We start from the raw sequence: 14,784 nt of genomic DNA on the forward strand, positions 1-14,784 counted from the left end.
CTATAGTAGGGAATGCGTGTCCACTCTTCTGTCAAAATCTGTGGTCAACTAGCCTATTAAGGGATTTCAGTATGCCTTACTAGATAAACATGCCTGTGGGAGCACAGTGCTGCTCTGTTTCTGACCCATACTGGTTCTACCCCCACCTTAGACAGCCTGGTGTCGCAGAGCTCTTTTTGGGATCATCTCACAGATGTCAAACGTGAAATGGAAACCTGACTGGCAATGCACACTGCAGTCCAGAGCTCAGGGGACTTGACTGCTTCCTCATATAACAGACATGGACCACCACACATCCATCTTTCTCTTTAGACATTGTCAAAAATTGGTTATATTGACTGTATTTCTAATCATCAGGCCAGGATACTGGAAACAGTTTTCAGTGAGCAAATATCATGCCTTGGATTAACCTCACTGGTGATAATGCACCTGCTGCGTGAACATGTGGTTTGTTCTGCTACCTCTGTGACAGAGATGAGGCAAGATTTACAGGGGTGACCTCAAGACTTACTGCTGAGTGTGTGAATTGGAGCCCAAGGTCTATTGGTGGCACCCGAACTTTCAAAGAAACTAATTCTTCCCTATTGCAATTCTGCAATTCTTCAGTAAGAAAGAAAAAGACCTCTCAGAGTGAAAATAAAAATGTGAGGGAGACAAAAGTTGAAAAAATGAAGCAGAGTTACTGGCTTTTGTGTGAATTGGAACAGAACTAACAGGCTATGACTTTGCTGTGTTTGGTAATCTCCATCCTATTACTGTTTTCTTTCCTTCAGTAGGTTGGGTATAAAGCTATTTTGGTTTAAATAAAAGAAATCTTTATATCCCAAAATGTGCTTATTTCATTTTTAAAGTGCCTATAAAGTAACTTTGGAAATAATTGTTCCTCATATTTAATTAGGTAGTGTTTGAAAAGCACTTTGAAAATGAAAAATGCAGTATAAGTGCTAAATATTCTTGCCTAAGGTTGATTAATTATGGATAATAAATCTTTCATTAGCCCATGTGATAGATCTGGTCAACTAGGCTGTACAAACTTTTAAAGGAAAGGCTGGACATATATTTTTTTTCCCTCTGCAAATGCTTCTGGAGCTGATAATCTGGAAGTTGGAGAATTGTGCCCGCTTTGTAACTTATTATCCCCTTTATATTCAATGTTATCGAAGAGCTTAACAAAGAATTCAGACTGGCTTTTCAGAACTAGCAGAGAGAAGATTCAAGGCATGGGATCTAGCTGGGCTTCTTTAGAAGTTCCCTCTTTCAACTTCACAGGAAGTTGTTAGACAGTAAAGCTACATCTATATTAGTAAATCAAACATGCCTGGCTCCCTGCCACTGAAGTCACCTGGCACTGAATTGCCCACATCCACCCTATTAAATGCATTTACCCTGTGAGACCACAATTGTGAGAGCCAGCCGCTCTGATGGGGAGAGCCCTCAGCCTGTGCTAACTCATGAATTTTTCCTTGAAATTGTCTGGGTGAGTGCAAGCTCGCCAAGGTCAAACAGTTCTTGAAATTTATCTGTGCAGATGATTGAGGTTCAGTGCATGTGTTTGAGCCAGTCTAGCACTTTTTAATTTACTGGTATGGATGTCGTCTAAGAGGTTTTAGCCTCAGCTTCAACCTTCAATACTCAAGTTAATCTACTTTGGGGCACCTTTGACTGAAGAAGAGGTTCAAAGCTGCTTTTCTATAGGCCATATTGTGTCATATGTTATATGTATCTTGCCTGCCTCTCAGAGCTGTGGCTATTCTGAGGCAGGTATTGTAAAAATACCTGGTCTTAAAGGGCTGATGAAGCTAACCACCCTATTTCTCTTTCTTACACTGTAGCATATATGAAATGTGAGTGATGATAGATTGTAGGACCACTTGGTGTCTATGACAGGTTTTAAGTAGGGCTAAATTATAAAGAACAAATGCTCTTATCGCACTTAGACTAAATATGTGAGAGATCTGTGCTAGTGCTTGCAAACAAGATAAGTGTCTTGAATAAACTGACAATCACTCTCCTCAGACAAAAAGTCTAGAGAAGCCTATAGAAGAAGGCAGAAGAGGAAGGTGGAGCAGGGCATGAGAAGACTGCATGAGATCCTGTAGAAAGTATACAGTGTGTGTGGCTTTTTCTTCACATAAAACGTTTGCTTGTGGATCATTATACTGTTCACAAGACCAGAGGAATAAATTTTCTCCTTTGAAAAGGAGATCAATTGTTGCTGACTCCAGCATGGTGGGGCTAGCATGAAAGACTGTTCTGGAATTATTCCTTTAAGAGGGTAGTACTTTTATATATATTACAAGACTAATGACTGGACACTAACTTATTGGCTGTCAGAAAAAAAAAAAAAAAAGGGGGGGCAGCACATCTGAAAACATCATAACTAAAGTACTGGGAATAAGAATTCTGTTGCGGAGTATAGGGAGAAATGTGCAATCATGGCAATTTGGGCTGAAAAGAAAATACAGAAGCCCTGATTTTCCATTCCAGTTTATGGATCCTAAAATGTTAAATTCAGATCTGTTTGGAGAGGCTTGTCGTGTGTCCTTGCAAACGATGCCCAATCACAGAGCTTAAAAGAGACGAAGTCTTTGACAAAAGCTCTGATTCTTTTCAATAAGGTGAACAAGATGCACTGAGAAACATACCAAAGCTATGGTCAGATATGGGAGTTCGTGAAACTAAGGCAAAGAGTAGGGCTTTGTTTCTCACCTTTGTAGTTCCCCTCTTCCCCTGCCCAGCATTTCTCTTCCTCCACTTCTGTTCTCCAGATCCAGCCTGGTGCAGAGAGCTGAGAGAGGTGTCTGTGAGCTTGGCTTCAGTACCTGAACTGCCAAATGAAGGCAAAGATTTAGATCATGAAGGGGCTTCTGGAAACAGGGAGATGCTACATTGGCTCAGTGATCCTGCTAAACTAGTATGTGGCTTGCTTCTTATACCCTTGTGCCTGTCCTCTCATAGCAGTGTCCCATACCAAAACACTCCTGTTTGTTTGTTAGTGCTTGAGCAGCAACATGGTGCTTTTCTGTTACAAATAAATTCAGGAGAACTCTTTAAAACATTCCTTAGAAGATGGGAGCTGGTTTGGTAGGAGCTGATGAAGTGACAAGTCAGTTGTGCTTGTTGAAAGGAAGTGAGAGATATTCACAAGAGAAGCAAGGACTGGGAAGAAAACAGAAAGACTTGGAGGACAGGATATTTGTAGTGTCAAGAAGGAAAATATCCATATAACATGCAATTTCCCTTATTTTTGGACTTGTAGAAACTTCTGCAATTCAGTTAATTAAAGCATGTTATTTAGCACCCCACTTTTGATTGATCCTTCTCTTAAGAAAGTGTGAATGAAATGCCGAGGTGTAAACAAGAACCATGAGACATACCTCTGTGGTGAACTACACGTACCCATTCTATTAGCATAATTCACTGAAGTGTCAGGTGTTATATGCAGCATTTAATTTATTTTATCAAGTTTCTTGGTTGCAAAGGCTTCAAAACACAGACTATACAGATTGAAGAGAAATGAAATGTTTGCCTTATTTTTACACCAGGAGTTCTTCCAGATATAATATCTGATGGTATGTGCTTCACAGTTCTAGGCAACTTAAGCTATCACAAGTGACCTATAAACCAGATTTATTTGACACTAAATTCAAGCTAAAACCACTTCCCAAAACCCTAGAAAAGGCAATGAAACTCTATATTCTCACTCCAAGAGGCATGCACACACATTCAAATATGCCTACTTTTATGCATAGATATCATCATGTATCATATTCTTGCTGACCATCTGTTTGCTTACTGTGAGCTCTGAGATGATTCAGTTGCTATGCCTTTGGGAAAAACACTGGGCAAGACCTGCATATAAATGTGCAAGGACATATTTGGGGATACACTCACCGCTGCATTCTGGGACCTGACATCCTATACCTGGCGCTGCTTATCCTGTTAGCCCTGATGGCTGGGCATCCAGGATGACTCAGACTTTCTTCAGAGATCCATCACCAAACGATGGTGGTAGGGCCACCTTAACACAGGGGAGATGTACAATTCTGACTGAGTTTAAGTTATCTGTGGGAGCTTGGTGCAGGCTGTTTTCAGGACCACCTAGTGCAAATAACAGATCTGATTGCCCTCCCTTTGTGGAGCAATGCAGAGAAAAAACTAGAAGCATAGAAAACCAAGGAGTTGTCTCCACTTCTATTTAGGTGGGATTCTGCTGCGGGAAAAATAAAGCACTCATTAAAAAGGAGGTAGATACACAATCCAAACTACATAATAAATATAAGAACCCCATATTATATATTTCAACCTGATGAAACCCAGTTGTCTGAGATGTATCATGATTGAGGGCAGATTTATGTGTGCACAGAGGAAGTTCTGCAACAAGTGTAATATTACATTAGCAGTGCATAGCTCACTGGGTATCACAGGTGTGCATTTCAGATAGGTCTGAAAAGACCCAGCACATGGAAGGCATGAAGCTTTTTATTTATATTTCCTTAAATCCATGTTTTAAATAAAAAACTCTTTCTGCTTCTTTACTAATGTATATATCTACGACATCTTCTTAAATAGAAAATATATTACTATCCTAAATGGCTACATTGTTTCTTAGAAAATACATTTTATTTCTGGCCTAATTTAGGAACTTTCAGAAAAAATATGGCTGAGTCAGGAGCTAGAACCTGCTATATGTCAGATAATATTCTGTTAGGCTTTTGCTGTGAGCCTTGTTAAACTGGAGTCACTCATAAGAAGTATGCCTACCACATTGCAAATATTTCTACACAGCCCAACCCCTACAGTTGTGTGCAGTCAAATGCAGGATGGAGGCTAATGTCTTTTTTTTTTTTTTTCTATTAAGTCAATTCACAGTTGCAGGCAAATGAGATTTGGTATTTTGTTTAGGACTTTTCCTTATTTTTCTCATTTTGAGTCAGTAATGAAGGAAATTCTTAGATCCATTCTCATATTTTTGTCCCAGTGAAGTAGAGCTTCCCATGACATTTTCTTTGCTCCAGAACTATTCATCATTAACACTGTGTTGATAATGTGATGACAGTTGTTGCCAAAATGTTCACTTTCACCCGAAATCTGTTTTTCTTTGTATGAAAATAAAGATATGAAGCTCAGCAGAGCAAGCATGCAGTGGTATGAGAGCTCAAGGTGACTGGGATGGAATAATTATCCAAGGACAAACCGTGGGGCAGGCAGCATTTTCCAGATTCCAGAGGGTCTGAGTGCTAAGCAAGAAGAAGGATGTGAGACTAAAGGGGGATGGTGGTGGGATGTGTGTGTTGGGGGTTGGAAAGAGAGACAGTACTCTTCTTTTAAAGGGAAAATGAGCAGCCAGCAGAAACTAGATGTGTCTCACCATGGGGTGAGGGTGGAGAACCCACCAACTGCTGAGACAGTCAATAGGCAGATTATTCATCACACATTGCTAGGAGATTAACTGAGCAAACGTTCTGACAAAACTGATTAAAGCCTTCATCCTGTATGGGGGAACAAAGAGAGACCAAGTTATTGCACTCCAGCCAAATGCCAGATGATCGCTACATGTAGTGATAATACAAAGAACTAAGTGATTTTTTTTTTTTTTTTCAAATCCAGGATGACTCTCCCTCTCTTTATCACTAGGATGATTGCAAGTTAAGGTTTGTAAGTACAGCTACCTACTGAATATTTCAAAAGCCATATTGCTGTGATGTAATACTTGTAGGAAAACTCAATTAATGTGGCTCTCTTAAAATGTTATCTCTGTGTATTGTCATCTCTGGAGTCTCCTCTCTTCTGAAGTTCATTTTTTTCCCAGTACTATCATGACTGTTTACAACTGCAGATACTTAAGATGTATAATACTTGACTTCCCATTATTGTAAAGTTTGGATGTTACCTCTTTGGCCATGTGTTAAACTTTGAATTTGAACACTTCCAGTGTCAGTGTTTGCTCGGTTAACGGGAACTGGCCACGATTTTTTACTACATGCACTAATTACCACAGTTTCTAGCCTTGTCACTGACTAAACCAAGAGAAGTAATATCAGTAAAACTAAATCACCTAATTGCAGAGTTCTGAAGAATCGTAAAATCATGAAAAAGAGCCCGAGAAAGGAATTTCTTTCCAGGCAACTCAGATTGTTTTCTTTTGACAGTCAAAACATAATGAGTCATGGAAATGTTCAGGACAAAACTGTTAAGTGTCTACTATTTCTAACAAGTGCCTGCTAACAAGTGTTTAACTTGACACACTCTCCAAGTCCAGTTTTGAAGGATGCTAACCACTGAGCACAATGTTAGTTTAGATATATTATGTATGTTCACGATTTCTCTGCCACTAGAAATTTGCCTGTGAGTAGTCCTTATAATGAAGAGACACTTTTTGAAAAGGAAGGCCATTGCCTGTCAGGACCTTGAGATGTAAAATTAGCATAGCCCACTGGGAAATGCATAGCAGGGGCTGGGAGATAGCCACTGGTGGTTGTGTTCATCCTCTAAATCCATGACTCTTAAGTGTAAGTACATTAGTACTAATTACATCTTTGGGCTGCGCTGACATGAACAAACCATTCGAGGTTAACTGTCATGATTCTTAATGTCATAAAGCCTCTTTTTCATTGAACTAAAGCCTTGTAACATATAGTTGTGCCAAATCATTCCCTATACTAGTTGCTTTGGAAAGAGTTGGGGTCACTCACTGTAGCATTGTCAAATAAATATTTTATTATAAATGCATTATCACTTTTCAAGAAAAATGAATGTCAAATATGCAACAACTTTTGAAACCAAATGGCACTAACCTAATATCAGAAATCTGTTAGAGATCTGAGAAAGCTGGGCCTGTTCAGCCTACAGAAGAGAAGCCTGAGGGGAAATCTTATCACTATGTTTAAGTATCTGAAGGGAGGGTGTCAAGAGGATGAGGCCCCTCTTCTCAGTAGTGCCCAGAGAGGCAATGGGCACAAACCGAAACATAGGGAAATTCCATCTGAATATGAGGAAAAACTTCTTGACAGTTAGGGTGACAGAGCACTGGAAAAGGTTGCCCAGAGAGCTTGTAGAGTCTTCTTTCTTGGAGATATTCAAAAGCTGCCAGGTCACATTTCTTGGAAACGTGTTTTTGAGGCCGCGTTTGACCAGGGGAGTTGGAATAGATGATCTTTAGAGGTCTCTTCCAGTGTCAACCCTTCTGTGATTCTGTGAACTGTGAGCATTAGGGAGAACATTGATATGGTTAGAAATGCTCCAAGACTATTAACTTTTTTTTTTTTTTTTACTTCATGTGGATTTTTGCATACTGGCTTCTATTTCTTAACTTACATTCACGTTAACTGTAGTTGTTAGTGCCATCTCTTTAGCATTAGCAAGGAGGCACAGGGAAGGAGATAGCAACAGAGTGAAAGATCTTGGTATTTAATGCTTTAAACACTGGGTTGAGAAATGGCTTATATATACTAGAAGAAGAACTGGTAGGAATTTTAATAACACCAAAGCAAGTATATATACTGGAATATATTGTAAATATAATGGGAACTATTATGCACATGAATCTTTTGTGAATCCAGTTGATTGTTGAAGTGGATTAGCGAAAAATTAAGGGAAAATGAAAAAAGCAAATCCTGAGAACTTGCAGAGATGCCTGACGTACTTAATAATTGATTTTCCGCTAAGCTGTCAAATAACTTCATCTTGCAACATGCTGCAGATGCGTCAGCATTTTATAACTAACATAAATCTTAAAAAGATGCTGCCAATTGTTTTTTCTTAGCTAAGTAGGCAGCTTCTTCATGACCTAAATGGTTCCCTCAATTTTGAAGCCATCGTAATCATCAGACAATCTTTAAGCAGGCAAGTATATGCATCTGGATTGCTCTGGTAAGGCAAGGAGCTTTTGAAGCAAAAGAAACAGCTTTTCTTTTTAAAAAGCTTTTATACCCTTGTAAAAGGCAATAAAATATATATCAAGCATAGATGATACTGACTGCTCTTTACAGTCACTATCAAGATTTATGGTCCCTGAAGTTAAATATTGACTTTGGCTTCACCTTGGTCAATATTTATCTCTCAGATCAATAAATCTTAATATTGACTGCAACTGAAGTCAACATTCTGCCCAGTGTTACCTCTGAATGATTTATATCAATGTATTTTCCTCTTCTCTCAATATATCTTTTACTTTCATATGTTCCTATTTGATAGGGTTGGAAGATCTTTTTGGATCAGTAACCTTTTTCTTTGCACAGAACTGTCCTTCCCATCAGATTGCTTTATCCCTTTCCTTATTTCTTTGTAAGCTCTCCTGTAACTCTGCAAACCAGTTTAGCATCAGAAGATTTTTCCTAATGCGTAAGTAAAAGTATAACTTCTGAGAACATACTAGGTGGTATTATATTCATTATGATTTTATATACTGGAACTTCTAAGCATCATAATCCATAATATTGCTTTCTCTTACTACCTTAAATTTCTATACTATTAATAATTATTTTCATGACCCTATATGTTCCCCTTCAAATATTCACAGCTATTTTATAACATACCTGAAGATTCTAATTAATTTAAAATTTAATTATTTATTTGTTTTGGGTAAGTCTATCTCAGGATTTTTTATTAAGGTAATTTGCCCAATATGATCTAGTTCAAGATGATGAAGACATGATCTCAATTAGTTTTGCCTGTATATAATTTGCCTAATATCACATATAGAATTTTTGTATTAGCAAGTCCTAAATGAACAACTGAGTTATAGTTAAAAATGAAATTTCTTACAAGCTCTTCTCCATATGGTGCATAGGTACTTGTTAATGCACAGTTTGATGCTGGCTACTGTCCTTGTAATACCCTTGTAATTAAACTTTTAAAAAGATCTTGTCTTCTTGACATATATGTGAGCTATATGAACTTACACTCACCTGCAGAAACCTACAAGCATGTTACATAAAAATATATTAGCTGTCTATGCCTTGGTTGCGGAGTGTCTTCCCTGGCCCTTCTGCTCGTTTCCCGGCAATTCCACCCGAGCTGCAGAAGCAGCCACGGCACCACCCAGAGGGCTCTGTATCACCTCCCTTGTCTATCCGCTCTGTCTTTGGTCTAGTACTGTTCTTTTTGTACTGCACAGGTCCAATCAGAGGAGGGTATAATGAAGGAATAGTAATGCAGATAGTCCCTGTTGCCTATTTCAACTCCAAGGGTAGCCATTAGAATAAAAAGGGGTCCTAATATTTATATTTTTTTCCAGTAAAATTCCTTTAAGCACTTGAGAACGTAAAATGTCTGCATGAGTAGTGCTCACACTTTAACAAAAGGGGGTAATGAAAATGAAAAATTCCAAGTTTCATTCTTGCCACTGGGAAAAGCTTAGAGAATGCTAATGTTAAATAGTGAAATGAAGAGCATGAGGCTGTTGCCAAATCATCAGCTAAGCCTTTTGTTGTTGTTGTTGTTTGTTTTGTTTTGGTGCTGTTGCATTCCTGTGTGAGGGCTCCACCTTATAGAATAAAATAGCTCTCTTCTACTGAGAGTGTCATGGAAAATTTGGCAAAAAAGAAGCAAAGACCCTTCTTCCACTTCTGCCTTCTAACATAAACAGCTGCACTGCTCCATGTGATAAATTATGAGAAGGGATAAAACTCTTTCTTTCCTTTTCTGTTTTCTTTAAAACTAGATCAGAGTGCTCAGATGAACACAGCCTCTCTCTTCATCTGAAAAACAGAGTGAAAATGGCTTCTGATGACCTTCTACATTATTTGGGTAGCTCAGCTAATTAGGGACGCAGCAGAACTCCCTTGTGACTTGCCCTATCATGATCTTTCCCAACCAACAGAGTCCAAGCTCTCAATACACCAGCAATGAGCAGCTTCAGGATGTTCATTGAAATTCAAGGGCAGAAAAAAAAATGTTTCTGTCTGGATGAAAAATGGAGGAAAAAAAAAATAAAAGAATGGCAATTCACAAGTATGCTTGCGAGTGGGGAGTGACATTCAGAGCAAGAGTTTGAAGTTGAAATGTGGATAATCGTGTGTCCTGCTCCTAATCACTTATAAGATCCAAAATTCCCATCCGGTAGACAAAACAAAACAAACAACCCCCCCCCAAACAAACAAATAAACAAAAAATCACACACAGAGAAAAAGGACACCTCTAATTTCTCCCTCTAGCTCTTGAGTGGTACTGATGTGCAGGGCTCTGAGCCTGATACATTTCTGTCTCGGGGAACCTGTCTTTCCCTGGTTGGTGAGCAGATCATCTTTACACCTACTCAAGTGCTAGCAAGCAGAATGAATGGTCCAAAAGTGCTTTTAAGTGTTTTAAAGTGTGAGACCCAAGCAGATGATAAATAACAGTTTATTAGCTTTATTTGGTATTATTAACATCAGTACTATTACTATTAATGATATCATTGACATTGTAGTTTAGAAGTGAGAGGGAAATGAAGTGTGAAGATCCCATACAGTAAACAATCTGCAGGCTATTTAGAGGCAACTATGAAGATCAGTGAACAGTTTTTCAGTGTCATGCAACACTTCCAAACAAGGCAATAGAGAAACACTCCCTAAATGCTGGACTGATGACCTGTTTAACACCATAGTTTGGCAGGATTAACTGCTTCTCAGATCTCTAAGAAAGCAGGACTGAAAATGCTGATGCCCTTGCATTGCTATCTAAAACAAAACTTGCTCTGCGTCTGAAACAGATGGTTGCTGATGAGGACAACAATGCTAATGCGGAGTGGGGATCCTTTCATCCTCTGGTACAGCCTGCAGGGTGAAAACGACAGGTCACCTCCCTCAAGGTAGCCTCTTCCTTCAACTCCTCAGCTAACCACAGATCTGGGTGAGACTGAGGGTAATGGTGAGACCCCTGAAATATTGTAGCTACATCTTCCCTGAAGTTGTGAGAACAAGCTGGATTTCTTCTTCCACAGCAATCAGGAAGAAATTCCTCATATTAGTTCTATTGACAAACTAATCGCATATGCAGCCAACTTAAAAACCTCTTAAAAACCAATGTATTTCCAAGCCATGCTTTTAAAGTTAAGAGACTCCCAGAAAACATTGTGATGCTTAGAAGGTCAGAAAGGGCTATGAGGCTGGAGGGACTGATTTGAGAACAAATTAGAACAATCTAATATGTTTAGCTTGGATAAACAACAGCTAATAGGCTGGGAATGCATACAACTGACAAGTTTGGAGAAGGCTGTAAACATCAGCAAAGGCAAAAGCATTATTTTGAAGGTTCAAGTGGATTCAGCGAAGAGTAAGGGTTTGTTTACATCAAGAAATTTGCTGGAATAATTATGCAGCATAATTATACAGCATAATTGTAATTATCCTGGAATTATTCTGAAGGAAGAGTGTCCACATGGGGAGTTATGCTGATATAAAGATACTACTAAATTTCCTTGTGTAGACAAGCCGTAGCAAAAGAAAGGCTTGTTCTTTTTGTGTAAAGCCTCTGTATGCTACTGTTACTAGTACCACAGTGCAATACAAAACAGAGAATGTAAATTACAATCATAGCTTTTAGTTGATTTAATCTATCTAGCTCAAGCCTGGGCCCCCAGAGAGAAACCCCCTACCAGCATTAGCTTGTGTGACGCATATTCCCATTTCATAGGAAGAGTCTTTTCAGCTTTCAGTCCCTTGATTAAGCTGGGACTGAGACCTGCTCTGCAGTTAACAAAATAACTTGTATGGCAAGTTCACTAACTGCTTTTACGGCCCTGTAAACCATGGCTGTAAGGCACTTGTAATGAAGATGATTTACTCCATTCCTTTGCTGATGTGTCATTATCTTATACAGTTTGTTTTTTGGTTCTTCTCTGGATTTTAGCTAACAAATATTAATTTTCCTATGGGAAACTGTATCATGAGCAGAGGCCTGTTGAAGCAAAATGCTGTTATGTATAGTCCCAGCAGAATCAAAGTGATACATTCCCCTCAGTTCCAGACATTAACATAGAACCACTTTTGTAAAACATTGGCATGACTTAGTCCTCTTGGCCATTTTACTGGTCTGGAAAATATGGTTAAATGCATGGGCCCTCAGTGAAAAAAAAAAATCACTCCTATGATCTTTCCCAACCAATGGTGCAACTGCCTGAGGAGAGAAATAAGGCTTCAGAATAACTGGAAATTGTTTCATACAGTGTTTTTACACAATAGATATATTCCTATGCCTTGTTTAAAATTTCATATTGAACCATAGAGAAGAGTTCCAATATCCGAAGGAAGGTTCAGAAAGTAAGAAGTATGGCAAGGAATTGCTGTGATAATTGCTTAGAAAGATAACATCTCTACTCTTGCCTAGCATTTTTGACAGTTTTTCAACAGAAGGACATTTCATGATCTGCATCTTATGGATGACAGGCAAGCAGGAGAGGTGACTTAGCGAAAGCCTCATACCCCTCAGCTGGGAAGAGAAAACTGGTGTGCACATTTCTATCCTGGATGCTGCTGAGAGGACAAAGACAATGAAAAAAAGCAAACTGTGATATTTTTCTAATATTTTAAGAATGTGTGCAGTTGCATTCAAAGGGGAAGCCATTCCACTGCTGAAAAATACAGTTGGAAATATATGGTTTTATTCAGAGAAATAATTTTAAAGTGCAACTGAGAATGGGATGGATAGGATCAATTGTTCCAGATCTGTGTTGTTCTCTGGCTAAGCGTTTAGCTGTTCTTTATTAATATATAGAGCTTTTCAAACCTGACATTCTGCTTGCACATTGTTCTTTGCTCCTCTATTTAAAATGACACCTACTTTTTATTCATTCTTGTGCATTCAAAATAAAACATTTGTTTTGTCTTCAGTTTGTCACTGTGTTTCCTTCTTTCCTTTTCAATTGTGCCAATACTAAAATAAGAACAGCAAAAATGAGATAGGTTTCATCTACTTGTAAACCTTCCCCTGCTGCAAAACCCACGTCCAAATCACCATCTTCAAAAAGTGGAAATGTCCTTGATACAATCTTTTTCTCCACTAACCTTATACTTTCTGTTTTCTTAGATCTTTTTTCTTTCATTTCCAGTGCATGTTATTCTTCTCCTCATTTGAAAAATTCAGACTAGAGACAGAAAATTGTTTAGGCATCACTCGGAAAGCATCATGGCATCAGTGCGATTACACTATTCCAAGGTGTGCATTTATGCCATGAGCAACCTATGGAATGTTGGTTCTGGATGCAATTCAAAAAGGCCAGTGAGATCATCTGCTGAATGTAGATATGAGGAAAAAGTCAGGAGAGAAGTAGACTTCATGGTCACACCCTTGAAGGCCATGGGTACTTAGCTTTTCTGCATGGGAATTACTACGCCAAACAGATGAGATGAGAGGCAGAGGAAGGATCTTGCTTTTAGATAGCATTCCAGTGAGCAGAACACTCTCTTAGGGTATTGGAGATCTGTGTCTGTCTTTGCCTTTTCCCTAAGTGTCTATAGTCAATGTCTCTACCCTCTCAGAAAAATGTCATTAGCACTAAGCTTTAGGAGAAGCCTCCTTTCATAAGGCTTAGAGGTGTTCTTCCTTACTGCCATCCTCCTGTAGCAATTCCTTAATCACTAGGATGTTTGACACTAGTTTAGGCATCTCTGCAGAGCACATCTCCGGGATGTGTCGTGTCCCAAGGATTAGGGACAGGTAGACAGGCTGGAAAATGATTTCCAGATGATCCTTTATGCTGGAACACTATGGCAATATTATACAAAGAGGTTTTAAATTATTGCTGCCTAGCAATACTAGCAATAGATTTTGCCATGGGGAAGAAGCTGTCAAGTGCAGTCTCCTGTTCTAATTACTAATTATTGTTGTCTTGGTCTCAAAGAAATTCTGTTATGAGACTAGGCAGCTTTATTTAGTTAAAACATTCCAGAAAAATCAACACCAATCACATTTAAAAACAAATGTTCACTAGCGCAAGGAGGAACTAGACAGAAGCCCTTGCTACATGTTTTGCTCTTCTTTAAATCCAAACAATTTTTATGATTGTATTCTCTATCTTTTAAAGGTGAATATTGTGTTAATGATAGCTGTTCATTTGACTGTATTAGGGAATAAACTCCACCTCAGTGAGGGAATTGATAATGAATGCCTTCTGCAGGTGAACTAAACATCCTTTTTTTATAAAGTCCTGCAAATGGGAAGTCCTTCTCACGAGAAGACCTATTTGCAAGCTAGTTGCAACCATGACCTTGATAAAATGAATGTAAGTTTATGCAGCAGAAATCTAATGCCCTCCCAGGGCAGCACTATGATCTCTTCAAATGTTTGAAATTTGTCTCAGTCTGATATTTCACACCCAAGTCCCAAATGTGTATCCACTGGATGAAAGCCTTGTACAAAGAAAGGCTTTCTCTGTAAGGCTAAATCCCAGTTATGCCACCATATGCAATGTGTTTTACTGAAAACAAAGCCATAGTTCTCTGTACTAGCATTAATAGAAATCAAAGTCCATATAGATGAGTTAGCTATGGTAGTTTACGATATTGTCAGGCATCAACTTAACTGTGCAAACTATTGCACAGTAAAGTCTAGGAACAGAATTTAGGTCTGCCCTGTTATGAAGTAATATACTCTGTAGCTTAGCCTTGATGTAAGAATTGAGCTAATTTACATTGCCATGCAAATGATTTCTCAGTTGATGGGAAATTATCACCCTGTTATACAACCATGATTGTGTTGGATATCTAGGCCTGTTAGGAGTGTGACTGTTAGGAGTGCTAGTATCAATTAGAGATATATCTAATGGGTGGGAGTTATACAGGGTTTTAAAGGGTTGCATAGATA

At 38.6% G+C, this 14,784-nt stretch overlaps 1 non-coding gene across 1 annotated transcript; it reads right to left on the bottom strand.

The window, feature by feature from the left end:
• Positions 1 to 303: 303 nt before the first annotated feature.
• On the bottom strand, positions 304 to 444 carry LOC148593739 (U4 spliceosomal RNA). The gene has a single exon (XR_015913649.1). It is a non-coding gene; the product is annotated as a U4 spliceosomal RNA (small nuclear RNA).
• Between the last annotated feature and the right edge of the window lie 14,340 nt (positions 445 to 14,784).

The sequence above is a fragment of the Tinamus guttatus genome, unplaced genomic scaffold (genome assembly GCF_059628265.1).
Source record: "Tinamus guttatus ecotype Peru unplaced genomic scaffold, ASM5962826v1 Tinamus_guttatus_pri_ptg000336l, whole genome shotgun sequence".
Taxonomy (NCBI): Eukaryota; Metazoa; Chordata; class Aves; order Tinamiformes; family Tinamidae; genus Tinamus; species Tinamus guttatus.